The sequence below is a fragment of the Varroa destructor genome, unplaced genomic scaffold (assembly GCF_002443255.2).
Source record: "Varroa destructor unplaced genomic scaffold, Vdes_3.0 BEIS01000002.1, whole genome shotgun sequence".
In the NCBI taxonomy this organism is placed as follows: domain Eukaryota; kingdom Metazoa; phylum Arthropoda; class Arachnida; order Mesostigmata; family Varroidae; genus Varroa; species Varroa destructor.
The window spans coordinates 38,783,754-38,795,661 of record NW_019211455.1 but is presented as its reverse complement, the minus strand read 5'-3'; the positions used below and the strand labels follow the sequence as shown (position 1 = coordinate 38,795,661).

Here is an 11,908-nt window from a genome sequence, read left to right as displayed (position 1 = left end):
TATGTAGGCGTGCGGTAGCTAATGTCTCTCTATCTCAAGAGTACAACAGTGTTTCAAGCAGGAGGCACTTACAAGCGCCTCCTACCTTATGGACCTCCTACCTTTGACCTTGTCTTACGTACCTTAAATTTAATGATCATGTAGTGTAGTTTGGAGTCCTGAATACATTTCACAATTTAACTATGTTATTAATTTTATAGTGTGGCTTTATCAAAATCTCAATTTTGTTGAAAGGAAAATAAATCGTCAGATGAGTGGAGAGCGTACGGGACGCTAACGTATAATGTAATTTAAAAATCGTTTGGCATACAAACTTGCTTTTCGGGACAGGACCAGAGGACCGTGATTTACCTTAGGTATGTCATATTTCTAACACGACATGTTTCACTGGAAGATCAGCGCTGTAGACGCTGTTTATTTATGCAAAGGAGCGCACAAAGCGTCGTGTCCTAGAAGTGAAATCAAATATTTTATAACTAAACTATGATGGCCTCACCTTAATCTGTTTACCTTACGGCAAGGAAAAATATTCAAAGGACATTTTTTTTTGTCCATTTAGCTCATTAAATGGCTTCTCTACGAAAGTAGAGCTGCTGATAGTAATAGGTAGTAGCTAAATAATGACGGCCGTATAGTAGCGCTTAGCGTTATAGGTCTAACGTAGAACCTCTTTGAAACAACGACTGATTGCGTGCGTCTTCGCTCAACTAGTCTATGAATAAAATATTGTAATTTTAACGTTGGTATGATTCGAATGCTCCGTATGTGTATGGGAGCTACCGGAGCCAGTCGACATAGCCTAGAACGCCATCTTCCAATATTCATAGGATCAAACAAGACACAACAAATAACTCTGTTCAAAATGTTGATTTCTCTATGGATACCCATTTTGTATATACTCATATTATTATTATCTTCAACGAAAGGGCATTTAGTCGAAAATGGGCTCCATTTATAGTTCGTGGCTTGTTTGCTTCGAGTTGAACATCATTCCCCAAAGACCGAATTCCCACAGTCTTCTGAAGATTGCAAGAGGTTGCCAAGTTGCAATAATGTTGTTCTTTAGAAGACGCTAACTTTGAATCAGATACACGGCGGAATGGATTTCCATATTCATCGCACTCTAAAGCCACTTGCATATTCTTCGCAAAGTAATACCTAGACAACTAAGAGCATCTCTTTTTGATTGGTTGTTGGTACTTTGAATGTACTGTTCTATCAGAAAACGGTTTTTACATCACCAGTTGATAACGACTCTATGGTTTCTCTTCTTCTGAGGATAGGTTGCATACATCTGAAAGCTAAAGAGGGGTGATAGAACTTGATCAGAACAACAAACGGTTCAATGATATCTACAAAGCATAAAACTCCCTCTCTATTATAGAATCGTGAAAGTTTTTTTTTTTTTTTTACATTTTCATACTAAGATTGGTAAATTACGCAATTTCACAGGTTTGTGCAGTACATCTATTATACTGTATAGTATACATGGTAAAAGTTTAGTATGAAGATAAACCATAATTTTATAAAGTAGTCTTGCAGTCTACATTTAGTGTATAAAACGTTTATTAAGAAATAATTTTCGCGAATTCGATACGGATTATTGGCGGCTAACAAAAAGATAAACCTTTAGTCAAAAACATGCATATAACAATTATAAAATAAACACATCTACTCAAGTGGCACTCTTCGCTGTTATCGAAGTTCACTTAAATCAGAGTAGCGATTTATATATATATATATATATATATATATATATATATAAGCCTAGGCGTCCCTTAGGCCGACAAGCTGAACACCTCTTCGATAACTCTGCAGGCTTTATTCTACACATTTTCCCCTTTAGAACTTCGATGGTATTCCCGATAGATTTACCCTCTTTTCTATCCAGAAGCATATCGGCAAATAAGCAATCTATCGGACACAGGGCCAGCCCGTAAGTCGCGAAAAGGGCAAATCCAGGCACAATTTCCAGACGAGTCACTAACCAGATACCAAGGCAAGGCCGGCAATAAAGGACTTTGAACGAAACGACGGCGTTACCTCAGTGGTAAAATCCCTTGTGGTGGTATGTCAACTTGATTGAACTAAACTGACAAAACAAGGTAAACAGCATAGACACGTACATACACATTAGGTCTGACGCTCAGCACAGGAGCTGAGCTTCGGCCCCAGCCAGGTAGCTACATTTTAGCGAACATAACAAGCCCGAGATGGACAGAACGTTCCCCATCCTCCCTAATGGATGCAAAAGGTAGTAGCAGTAAGGACGCTAGTACCACTAACTCTGCTTAATATAGCAGAAATTTTATAGGAGGTGTGATTCTGGGGAGAAAAGGAAAAGTTGCAAGAGGAAACGTCTGTTTTGCGGCCTGAACATGTCCACCACGCCACAGCTGCCGATTGTCATTCATGTTGTTTTTACACCTACCAAATACGCGCGACCCGAACGTCTCCAGACCTCCCTTAGTTTCCTGTATGTTGCCTGCCTCACGCTACCTACGCTAACTCTGAATTGCCACAACGATCATCGATTGCTGGTCACATAGTACTTCGTTTGCTGCTATCCGTGACACAACGACCTTTGAACGTGCAACGCAACGAAGAGAGTAAAACGAAACGACGTGTCGGACACGTTCATCCTCTATGTACCGCCTTACGCTATTCGAATGTGACCAAGAAATAGGAAGCGAATGCGAAAATGGGCATAGGAGGCTCGAAGTACCGGAGATTGAGGGGTTGGTGTAGGGCGACACTAGACGTAGATTGGTGCTCTTTCAGCTTAGATTCGTTTTCCCTCTGTTAATTTGATCTAGCCGTGTCTGCTCGTCTAGTGGCCGACTGATGCGCATTCGCCACTTGCAAGTCTGCGCCATCTAAAGGCGCAGTAGAAAGCACTGAAGATACTATTAAGAGCTGGAAAAGTGCCTCTGTACTTGCGTGCAGGCCGATAACCCTGCGCATACAGCAAAAACTAGAGCAAGACGAGGAGGCTACACAATTTTGTAGCATAGATAGGAACAACCGATCGCCATCTACATTAGAATGAACAAATACAGGACCCTGCTCTCTCCTTTTTTTTCCTAGTGACTAGTGGCCTGTGCCGTTTCTTCATCGCCATTTTCGTCTTTTATGAATGACAATTTCGACGGGACTTTTGACATTTCCAGTAGCAGGGCCTGATAACAACTAACGTCTAGTTTCACATTAACTTGTACGTGATCCTAACCCTAGCGCTTTTCAAACGAAAAATGGTAATGCAGCACTTCTATCGAGGCTCCTACAAATAGTCATTTGAAGGGGGTCACACAGTCGCTCGGATGCGCTGAGCACGTCCTTCGAGACATGGAGCCTTCTCTGGCCACTAGATCGATGTCTAACGACCAAAGAGTCGATGGACCTATTAATGAAAACAACAGCATTGTACAGTAAAGTCACATCCTTTTTATTCGAAGACTATGAATAAGCCGCAAGTTACAAAGAGCATTTGGCTAAGCTTTTTCCTTTGTACAGGTGATTGTATACCAGATGCAGCGAATACGATTGCCAACAATCATACGTACATAGATTAAGGATATAATAATTTCCTTGACGTTGGTTGTTATCTCTGTCTACAGGGCAAATAAGACATGTTCAGTCCTACTACAAAAAAGCGGAAGAAGATAAGTACAACGACGCAACGAAGAAGGGCACCTAAATAACCGAGACTTACGACTCTGTGTACAGCTCTAGAGGACATCAACGCTATGTACAAGGGACAACGATGGCCACGATGGGATAGAGTGACAGGGGCGCCAGCAGGGCGATAGCCTGGTCGCACCGACGGCAGTCATACCCATTGTGTTATGAGTAATAATGATGGTCTTCGGACAAAACAAGAATGCTCGCGCCGTGCCTGCAAGAAATTGAGTCGAACCATACGGCCACTAGTGAACCGCACGCTGAAAAAACTATTGCAGCAGTGATTATGCTGACCGTTTCGCTGAATCTTCACAACATCACAACCGCAGCAGCAGCAGCAACAGCGTTCTTATAGAGCGTGGTTAAATTCTATATCAATAGGATAATCGTTTTGTGCCTATACACCGTCTCCGGTTTTCCGTCCGCGGTTTCTCTAGGACGCTAGCCAGTCGAATCATTCATCTGAAACTGCTTACACCTGTTAGCACTGCGCACGTTCGAGGACGCTTGGTCACTGAAGACAATTTCAGCACTTCTGTTAGCACAAATATCGAAATCCATTTGAAAAAAATCAACGGTGAGAATGTAGTGAGCGTATAGGAGACGACCCCCGCTGCCAGTTTGAATGCCAATGATGAATCAAGAACTCACCCGATGGACGAATGCTGTACTGCTGCTGCTGCTGCCCCTGCATAGGCTATGCCATAAAGACATGACTATGAGATTAATTTGCATAGTACAGGCTCATCGTGCATGCAGTGTAGTTGTGCATGCTCGTACAGGCCTTGCACCGTACAACGAAAAATAGCAGGACCTATTCATGTAACTGCTTGCTCTTCTATACACTACACGGATACGTCACGCGAATCGTTAGAGCGATGAAATTATTTCTACAGAAAATGCACGAGGAGCATTGATACTGCTGCCTACTTCGCTTATGTTCTTCTGCCACCTTTCGTGACGATATTCCGAGCTAGCAGCATGAGTGCTTGATAAATAGTACATATAACATTGCTCTAGCCATCGGAACTGTGTAAGGTCACAAGCTAAGTATACAATGATCGTCAAAATCATAGCTATGTACCATTTCTAGCCGTTCTTCAGCGCGCTGAAGCAGAAGTATGATTCTGCACGAACGCAATGTTTGTACTCAGATATTGGGTAATGGTAGAAAAATCGTCACCTAATCGCCAGAGGTCATCATATGTTCATGTAGAAAATGTATAGTTGAAATATTACATGAAACTACTAGCTATAGACACTTGCCCTATAAATGGTCTATTGCAACGACTAAGCTAATTAGATACTGTGCATTCGAATATCTGTTATGTACATTTTTTTTAAAATAAGGTCCACGAACATTTCCTGCAAGTTTAATTACATTGTATACGGTTCTGCTTGATGTTATATTTTAGCTTTTCGAACGGTTCCTTTCGGTGATTCGGTGATATGTATATGTATGATGAAAACCCGGTTGACAACAAGGGCAATGTAGGCGGTAAGTCGTACGTCGGCTAGATCCTTTCAATTGGTTCTTTTTTTTTCTGACAGGTACTCCGTAACGCCGATACTCAAAGTGACAGTTAAAAATCACCAATATAAAGAGGTTGCTTTCGATTGTTTGTTTTGCCATTAACACATGCGAATATAGCTGACACGTAGAGGACTCAGCTATCAACAAATCATGTGTCTTAAGTCGTAAGAACGTACGCTTAGTATATTTTACAAACCGTCTTACATAAGCCAAAAAAATACACTATATTCCCCTCTGGGTGCGATACAGGGTCTCAGTTACTAACCCATGAAACCGTCGATAGTCAAAGCAAAAAATATAGATGCAAAAAAATATGTTCCTTCTTACCCGCTTAATTATAAAAAGAAAAAAGATGAATCTCCCTGTACGCGAGAGATGACCAAGCTTGTTATATAACACTTGTATAGAAAAATTGTTGTCCCTCTAGGGAAATATAACTGTAAAGGAACCACAATGGACTACCGGATATAACTCAGTGCCCTAGTGGCGTTTTCAGGCGAATGTCTTTCCTTTGTCTGCTTATCATTTTCCGCACTGGTGATCAAACATACGAGCCACAAAAGTAAAAACAGTCTTAGCTAGACAGACTCGCCAACGGGCTACGATATAGACAACAGCGACTCCAAAAGTTATTGTGCTTCTGTCATTTTGTGATGTCGAAGCATATAACGAACGGTACGTGGATACGGTGAGTAAAAGGTATCTCTGTTTTTCACTTTGCCCCTTTGTACTCAACGATCGGATGCTGTCTATTATCTGGTGCCCCTTGCCGATTGCCTCTCGTTCTACCACTTAAACACTTATCCGATGAGAACAGAAGATATCCCATTTCGGCTACCCACACCCAATTCTTGTCGACGACTTAACAATAACAACAGCCGCTGCAAACGCGACCGACGTGTAGAAAACGATACAACAAGACCATAAGGAAGACGTTATCGCGTCGCTACGAACATGCAACATACTGTACGAGACGACAGTTTCATGCAATACTGCATGTGTATATTCATACATATTTCTCATCTACGGTGTGCACCACAGTTTCCATTTAGAAGGCTGTCTTTACGGTTGCACTGTAATTACATACATATCTGTGCTACTTAAGATTCTGAATAAATTAATTAGAAGGAAATAATCCTTCGGTGTTGGTTACTTTACTCACGAATGTCAGACTCCCCGTAACACGAACCACAACATTTCCGTTGAATTATTAAAAATTGCCCTCCGAAGTATCGGTGAATCCCTAAAGAGCATATCACATGAAATTAAAAATGACAATAAATAAATTCGTGGCATAAACTCCAAGGAACCGTCTTTAAAAAAAACGCGCAAAAAATACTTGCATAATTTATAATATGACATCATCAAAACTTTAGAATGCGTCCTGTTGATTTTTACTATGTCGTGCTTTGGCAAATAAAGGGTCACGCAGACAAAAAAGCGGATGGCGTGCAATGGAACCCCGCCTGGCATCTGCACTGGCATCCCGCATCCGTGACATAACCTATTCAGGATATACCCTCTGCAGCCATCTGTGGCCAGCCTGCCCCGCTGCCATATAGCACGTCTGATATTTTTATGGCAACGCATACATACAAATGTCTATACATATATACACGGTGGAAATTAGTTTGTTTATTCTTGCAAGTCACTATGCCAGCGGGCATCAAAACGAATGCTGCAACGTTTTCTACTGGAATAATTTGGTACACGTTCGTACTATTTTCATCAGTGTATATTACCTGTATATACATACCCTTATTTGTATTCAGTATATATATATATTATAGGTACCTGGCTCTCGTTGATTCAGTTGCAAGGGAATCTGTTCGGTCAGTGTCTGAGCGCTAGAATCGAACCGAGCCTGCTCTACTACGGTAAGCGTCAAAAGTCATTTTGTTGGGGGCCGAGCTGACTTACTGTTTACGTTAGCATTTGTTTCTGTCTTTTTAATGACAATACGTTTCTGTGTATACATTTGCCGTACCGCTCACGGCTTAATGATCAGCCAGCGCACGTTATTGCATGACGTCAACAATGTCGCTAGCGGTTGCATCTGTGGACACGCTGTCCCGGAGTCGTGCACGTTTCCAGTTTCCATACTAAGTTATACAAGCCCATTTCTGGCAGGTTGGTCATTCTCTATCGTGACCGTTGCCTTCGGCGTCCATATTAACACGATCGAAGTGACGTAGGATAGCAGCCGAAAGGTTGTAGCTACAGTGTATAGCAGACGAGCATAATTGTTTGCTTACGAATAAAGTAAAGGATATATACAAACCCCTACCAGGGCCTTAGCAGCCATTTTGATTGTCCATTGTCTGCTTGTGTAGAACACACATTTGCTATTTGTCAACGATGGGTAGCGTTAATGCTTGTGGTACTAAGTTAACTACATCAGCATTTCATAATTTCGTTAAGTTTATTGGTAAGTTCGTATATAATGCGGGCTTATTGTACCGATGATAAGAATCGAACAGGGCGTCAGAGCTTTGTTCTTGTCTTGAATGATCAATTTCATATAGGTACATAAAGTGTATTCCGTGTATATATATATATGTGCATGCATGCAGTACGATGATTGTGTTTGACTGGGTATATTAATATGGGTGCGGGGTATTTATCTCAATCTCATTGTGCAAGTATGTGGCAGTTCCTATCACATCTCCTCCAGATATAATTACCCTAACTATTAGAGTCAGCATCTCACCTGATCACAACCTTGAAAATTCCACATATATTCGGTTCGTACGAATAATTAAGGTTTAGGTACTTCCGTCACCATATAGGAATGTGACGTCGCGCTTATAAATTACATTTGCGCTAGTAATACTATATAATATGACAGTGCAGTTGGAACGGTGACACACGTACGGATAGGCGAAGCCGAGTTATCCAGAAAACGTAAATGGCCAAACTGTAAGACAAAGATCTGCGGTTCTGCGTTTGACAGAGGGTGCTGACAAAGACGCGTTTTTACCACCGGAAATGCAAAAAAAATGAACTACCCGAAACCTGCACAATATAGGTTGAAGACAGCAGGGGGAAGGGGTCCACGGCCCGCTTATCAGGCTTGCTTCTCCCAGGTCCAACGCAAAGTTGATTTAAATACTGGTTGGATGATTTCAACCTCAAGGCTCGGATGTTCGAGCGGTCTCCAAAAAAACACCACCCTGCGCGGGAAAATACTGTGCACGCATCCGAAGTTGTGTAGAGGATTTGTACATGGTCGCTCAGAACCATGCTGTAGCAAAGAGTTACAGTTTGAGCTTAAGGGTTTTATAGAAAATGCTGAGGGTTTGTGCCAATGTAGGAGCTTCGCGAACCACCTTGTAGTAAGCATTTCGCTGAACTTCAGCTCCCTGGCGACGTTTCCTCGAAACTACCGGGTGCGCTCACGTATGCCTGAAAAATATACTGTCGACAGCGACAACTAGCGTTTGTAATAAGTAAAAAATCTGTCTGCTGTGGTGTCCTGAGGTTTTTCAAACTAGGCATTCTAATGTTAAGAGCAGCCAGATCCGTTTAAAATCTAGAACTGCTACTGGCGAAGTAGCTGAGGTCAGGAGAACGCAGTAAAAAGATCCTCCTCTAGACAAAGTTATCGTTAGTTTAAACAAATTCCTGCATGCGAATTAATCAACGAGCTCCTATTTCAAAACAAACGAAATATAGCGCTGTTGGGAATCGCACGAGCCCAAGCTAAAGCCTCGATCGCGATTATGTCCTGTTACTGCTGGAACTCGAGAGACGGTAACTAACACGCTTCTTTGTTAGACCTGGAATCTATCCGAAGGTGAGCGATTCGGACTTGCGGTGCAAAGGTTCTTAACGTTTTAAGCCGTCTGAAGCACGAAGATCGATTTTAGCGTTTAGTTCTATTTGCAAAAGCCTGCGTTTAAAAAGGCGAGTGGCTGCAGACGGGGACACCCGAACACGGCCTCAGTAGCCGGGGAAGGTTCCGATTTGGACAAATAAAACGGGCAGCATTAAAACCTTGATTGTGATCGGACATACTCGTTAGAGAGAAAGCCTAAACGACTGTCAATCGGTTGAAGGGGATGGCAGTTGCAGTATGAACAAGCTGAGAATGTATACGGCCATACGCCGTGTACTCGAAGACAGACATAGCTAATTCCGCCGAGTATTACGGTACCTACTAGTGTTAGACCCAGCGATGAATATTTTCGTTGCCATTGGTATATGTATTTGGGGAATATGCCGCGAAACGCAACGCAGTGTTAGTGGTACGTATACTCTACCATCAGTGAGTGACAGGATTTGTTGTTTGTTTACTTTTGCATGAAACTGTCGTTATCGGCATTTGGGAGAATGGCATTATATAACAACGAGTCAAAAACGATTGCGTAGAAACTTACCTTCAACCGTAAAATATTACTATAAAAGGTTTATCTATCGGCTATTTGAAAAAAATCAGAGATATCAAGCCTCAAATCCCTTATGCCAATAGCTTATGAAAAAAGCTATCTATCTATATACTACTAAGACCCTGTGTCTGTTTGTCCAATTTAAAATGATCCTTTAAAACAGTCAAAGTGGGTTAATTTTTAGTAGGTTGCCATACTATCATGCGGAATAGAGCTGCTCGTACGATAAAGCACATTGGATGAATACATTTTCATCGGAGAGAAGCTTGTCTATCCCATCGAAAGTAATGCTAATTTAGAAAAATTATTCGTTTTCTTTTTGCAATTTTTACAGGAATATGTCTATCTATAGGACAGTTGTAAAGGCTAAGATAGGCTTTGGTGGGATTTTTGTTGATTTTTTTTCCTACTGTCTGAACGTCTATATCGATATCTACGTGAAAAGGATCGCTCTTGATACCAGTCGAAAACTTTTGCCAGATCAAAATTCAGTAGTGTCACTTCTCAGTTTTCGCATTGAAAATGTCCCCAAAGGGTAAAAACCTAACGCGGTTTTGTATATAAGGAAGATCGTACTTGACATCAATTGAAAGCTCTCGCTAAGTTGAATCAAAATGCTATACAGGTTCCTCTATCTAAAATCGATACTGCGGATTGAAAATAGCGAAAAAAAAAAAAAAAAAAAAAAAAAAAAAATTCTATTTGGGATTTGTATCGTCTGCACGACAGTGAAATGAAAATGTGTTTCAAACTACGTTTTAGTATTTTTTGAACGAATTTCTTATAAGTATCACGGAGAAAATGGAGGTTGATATGACGCATATTCAGATTAAACATTTTTTATTTGAAAATACTTCTTGGAGGATTTTCTGATAAAAATAGCAAGATGTCGAAAATATATTTTTCTGCATAACCGTTCTACTGTAATACTTTATTAAACTGAATTATTTTTACCGATAAATAAATCTCGGCGAGCTGAATAAGAGTGCAACACATTTTTCTATAAATAAAATAGGTATTTCGGCGTAAAAGAGACCTAAAATGTGCTAGCTCTTTCGCTTGTGATGAATTCTTTTTTTTTTTTTTTTTTTTTTTTTTATGTAGGGATTTCTTCTTGGAAGGAATCGAAAGCTCAATGAGCAGAATACAAATACAACACATACTCACATACCTAATTTTAATTTTTTGGCTTGAAAATGCCGTTTAAGTGGTGGGAACATAATATGGTGTTGCATATGCTAAGGGGGCTTTTTTCATTGTTTCGGTCTCATTATAGAACTATAAAAAAAAAAAATACAATTCTAGTGAGCGAATTCCCCATAAGTGCTCCTAGGGAAGTTGAAGCGGCAAATGTAGAGTCGGTTTCCGTGACAACTTTTTTTTTATTCATTTTCAGAGAAAAAGAAAAATAGAGTCAGCCCATCCAACGGAACAATGAAGCAAATAAATATACATATATATATATATATATGTTTATTTGTTTTCGTTTAGTAAAATTTGTATCTACCTATTATATTATTATCAAGGGGGTTCAGCCTTCAAGGCCATTTACATAGTGCTAAAAATAAATATTTCAAACGGCGTTTGTCTTATAAAAACGGCACTACTTTACCCTACACGACGATAAGGAATCGGTTTCAAACTGCTGACAAACGATATGATGTAGCTGCGAACATCAGTACTTTGTAGTACCGCCTCTTGCAAGGGTAATTGCTGCTACCTGTTGCCACATGCTTCCGATGGAGTTTTTCATTTTTCAAGCTATAAGTGGAACCTGTTGCCCCACATTAGTGATCCTCTTACGGAGATCTGGAATATACATGATTTCCTGTCGTTGCCGAACCCGTTAGTTTTCGATTTTTCAGATCTTCTCTACAGAATTAAGGTTTGTCGAGTAAGCTACGGCAACACTGAAACATCATTGGCAGCGGGTAGCCTAAAAATACTTCAAACTTTGTGACAGGGCGCTCCACCGACGTGTGTGAATACGTCGCCACCGTGCGTGAGACAGCCCCTTGTCTTGGTAACCTCAGCATATTCCTGCTGTTCTATCATTCTCTGTGCGAAATATATCATCCCACTGCCTTATCCAGAAATCGCAGACCACATTATAATCTTTGGTGTTGAATTTTCGGCATGACGCAACTTACGGAAAATCGTTCGCCGATGTGCCCGAAGGCTTGACGTGTACTTTTTCCGGGAATTATAAAATAAGAAACAGGCGAGTATTCAACCAAGGTTGTTGTGCTTGATGCAGTCGTCGACACACCGAGTCCACGGTCTTTCTGGGGGACAGTATACGAGA

General features: G+C 40.9%; 1 protein-coding gene and 1 long non-coding RNA gene across 2 annotated transcripts in view; one reads left to right on the top strand and one right to left on the bottom strand.

Annotated features, from left to right (window-relative positions):
- LOC111245672 (histamine H1 receptor-like) overlaps positions 1-11,908 on the bottom strand; it is a 156,417-nt gene that overhangs the window by 88,418 nt on the left and 56,091 nt on the right. The window lies entirely within an intron of this gene.
- LOC147757781 (uncharacterized) overlaps positions 7,528-11,908 on the top strand; it is a 44,604-nt gene continuing 40,223 nt past the window's right edge. Inside the window, exon 1 of the long non-coding RNA XR_015322225.1 lies at positions 7,528-7,643. This is a non-coding gene — a long non-coding RNA (uncharacterized LOC147757781). The remainder of the gene's footprint in view (positions 7,644-11,908) is intronic.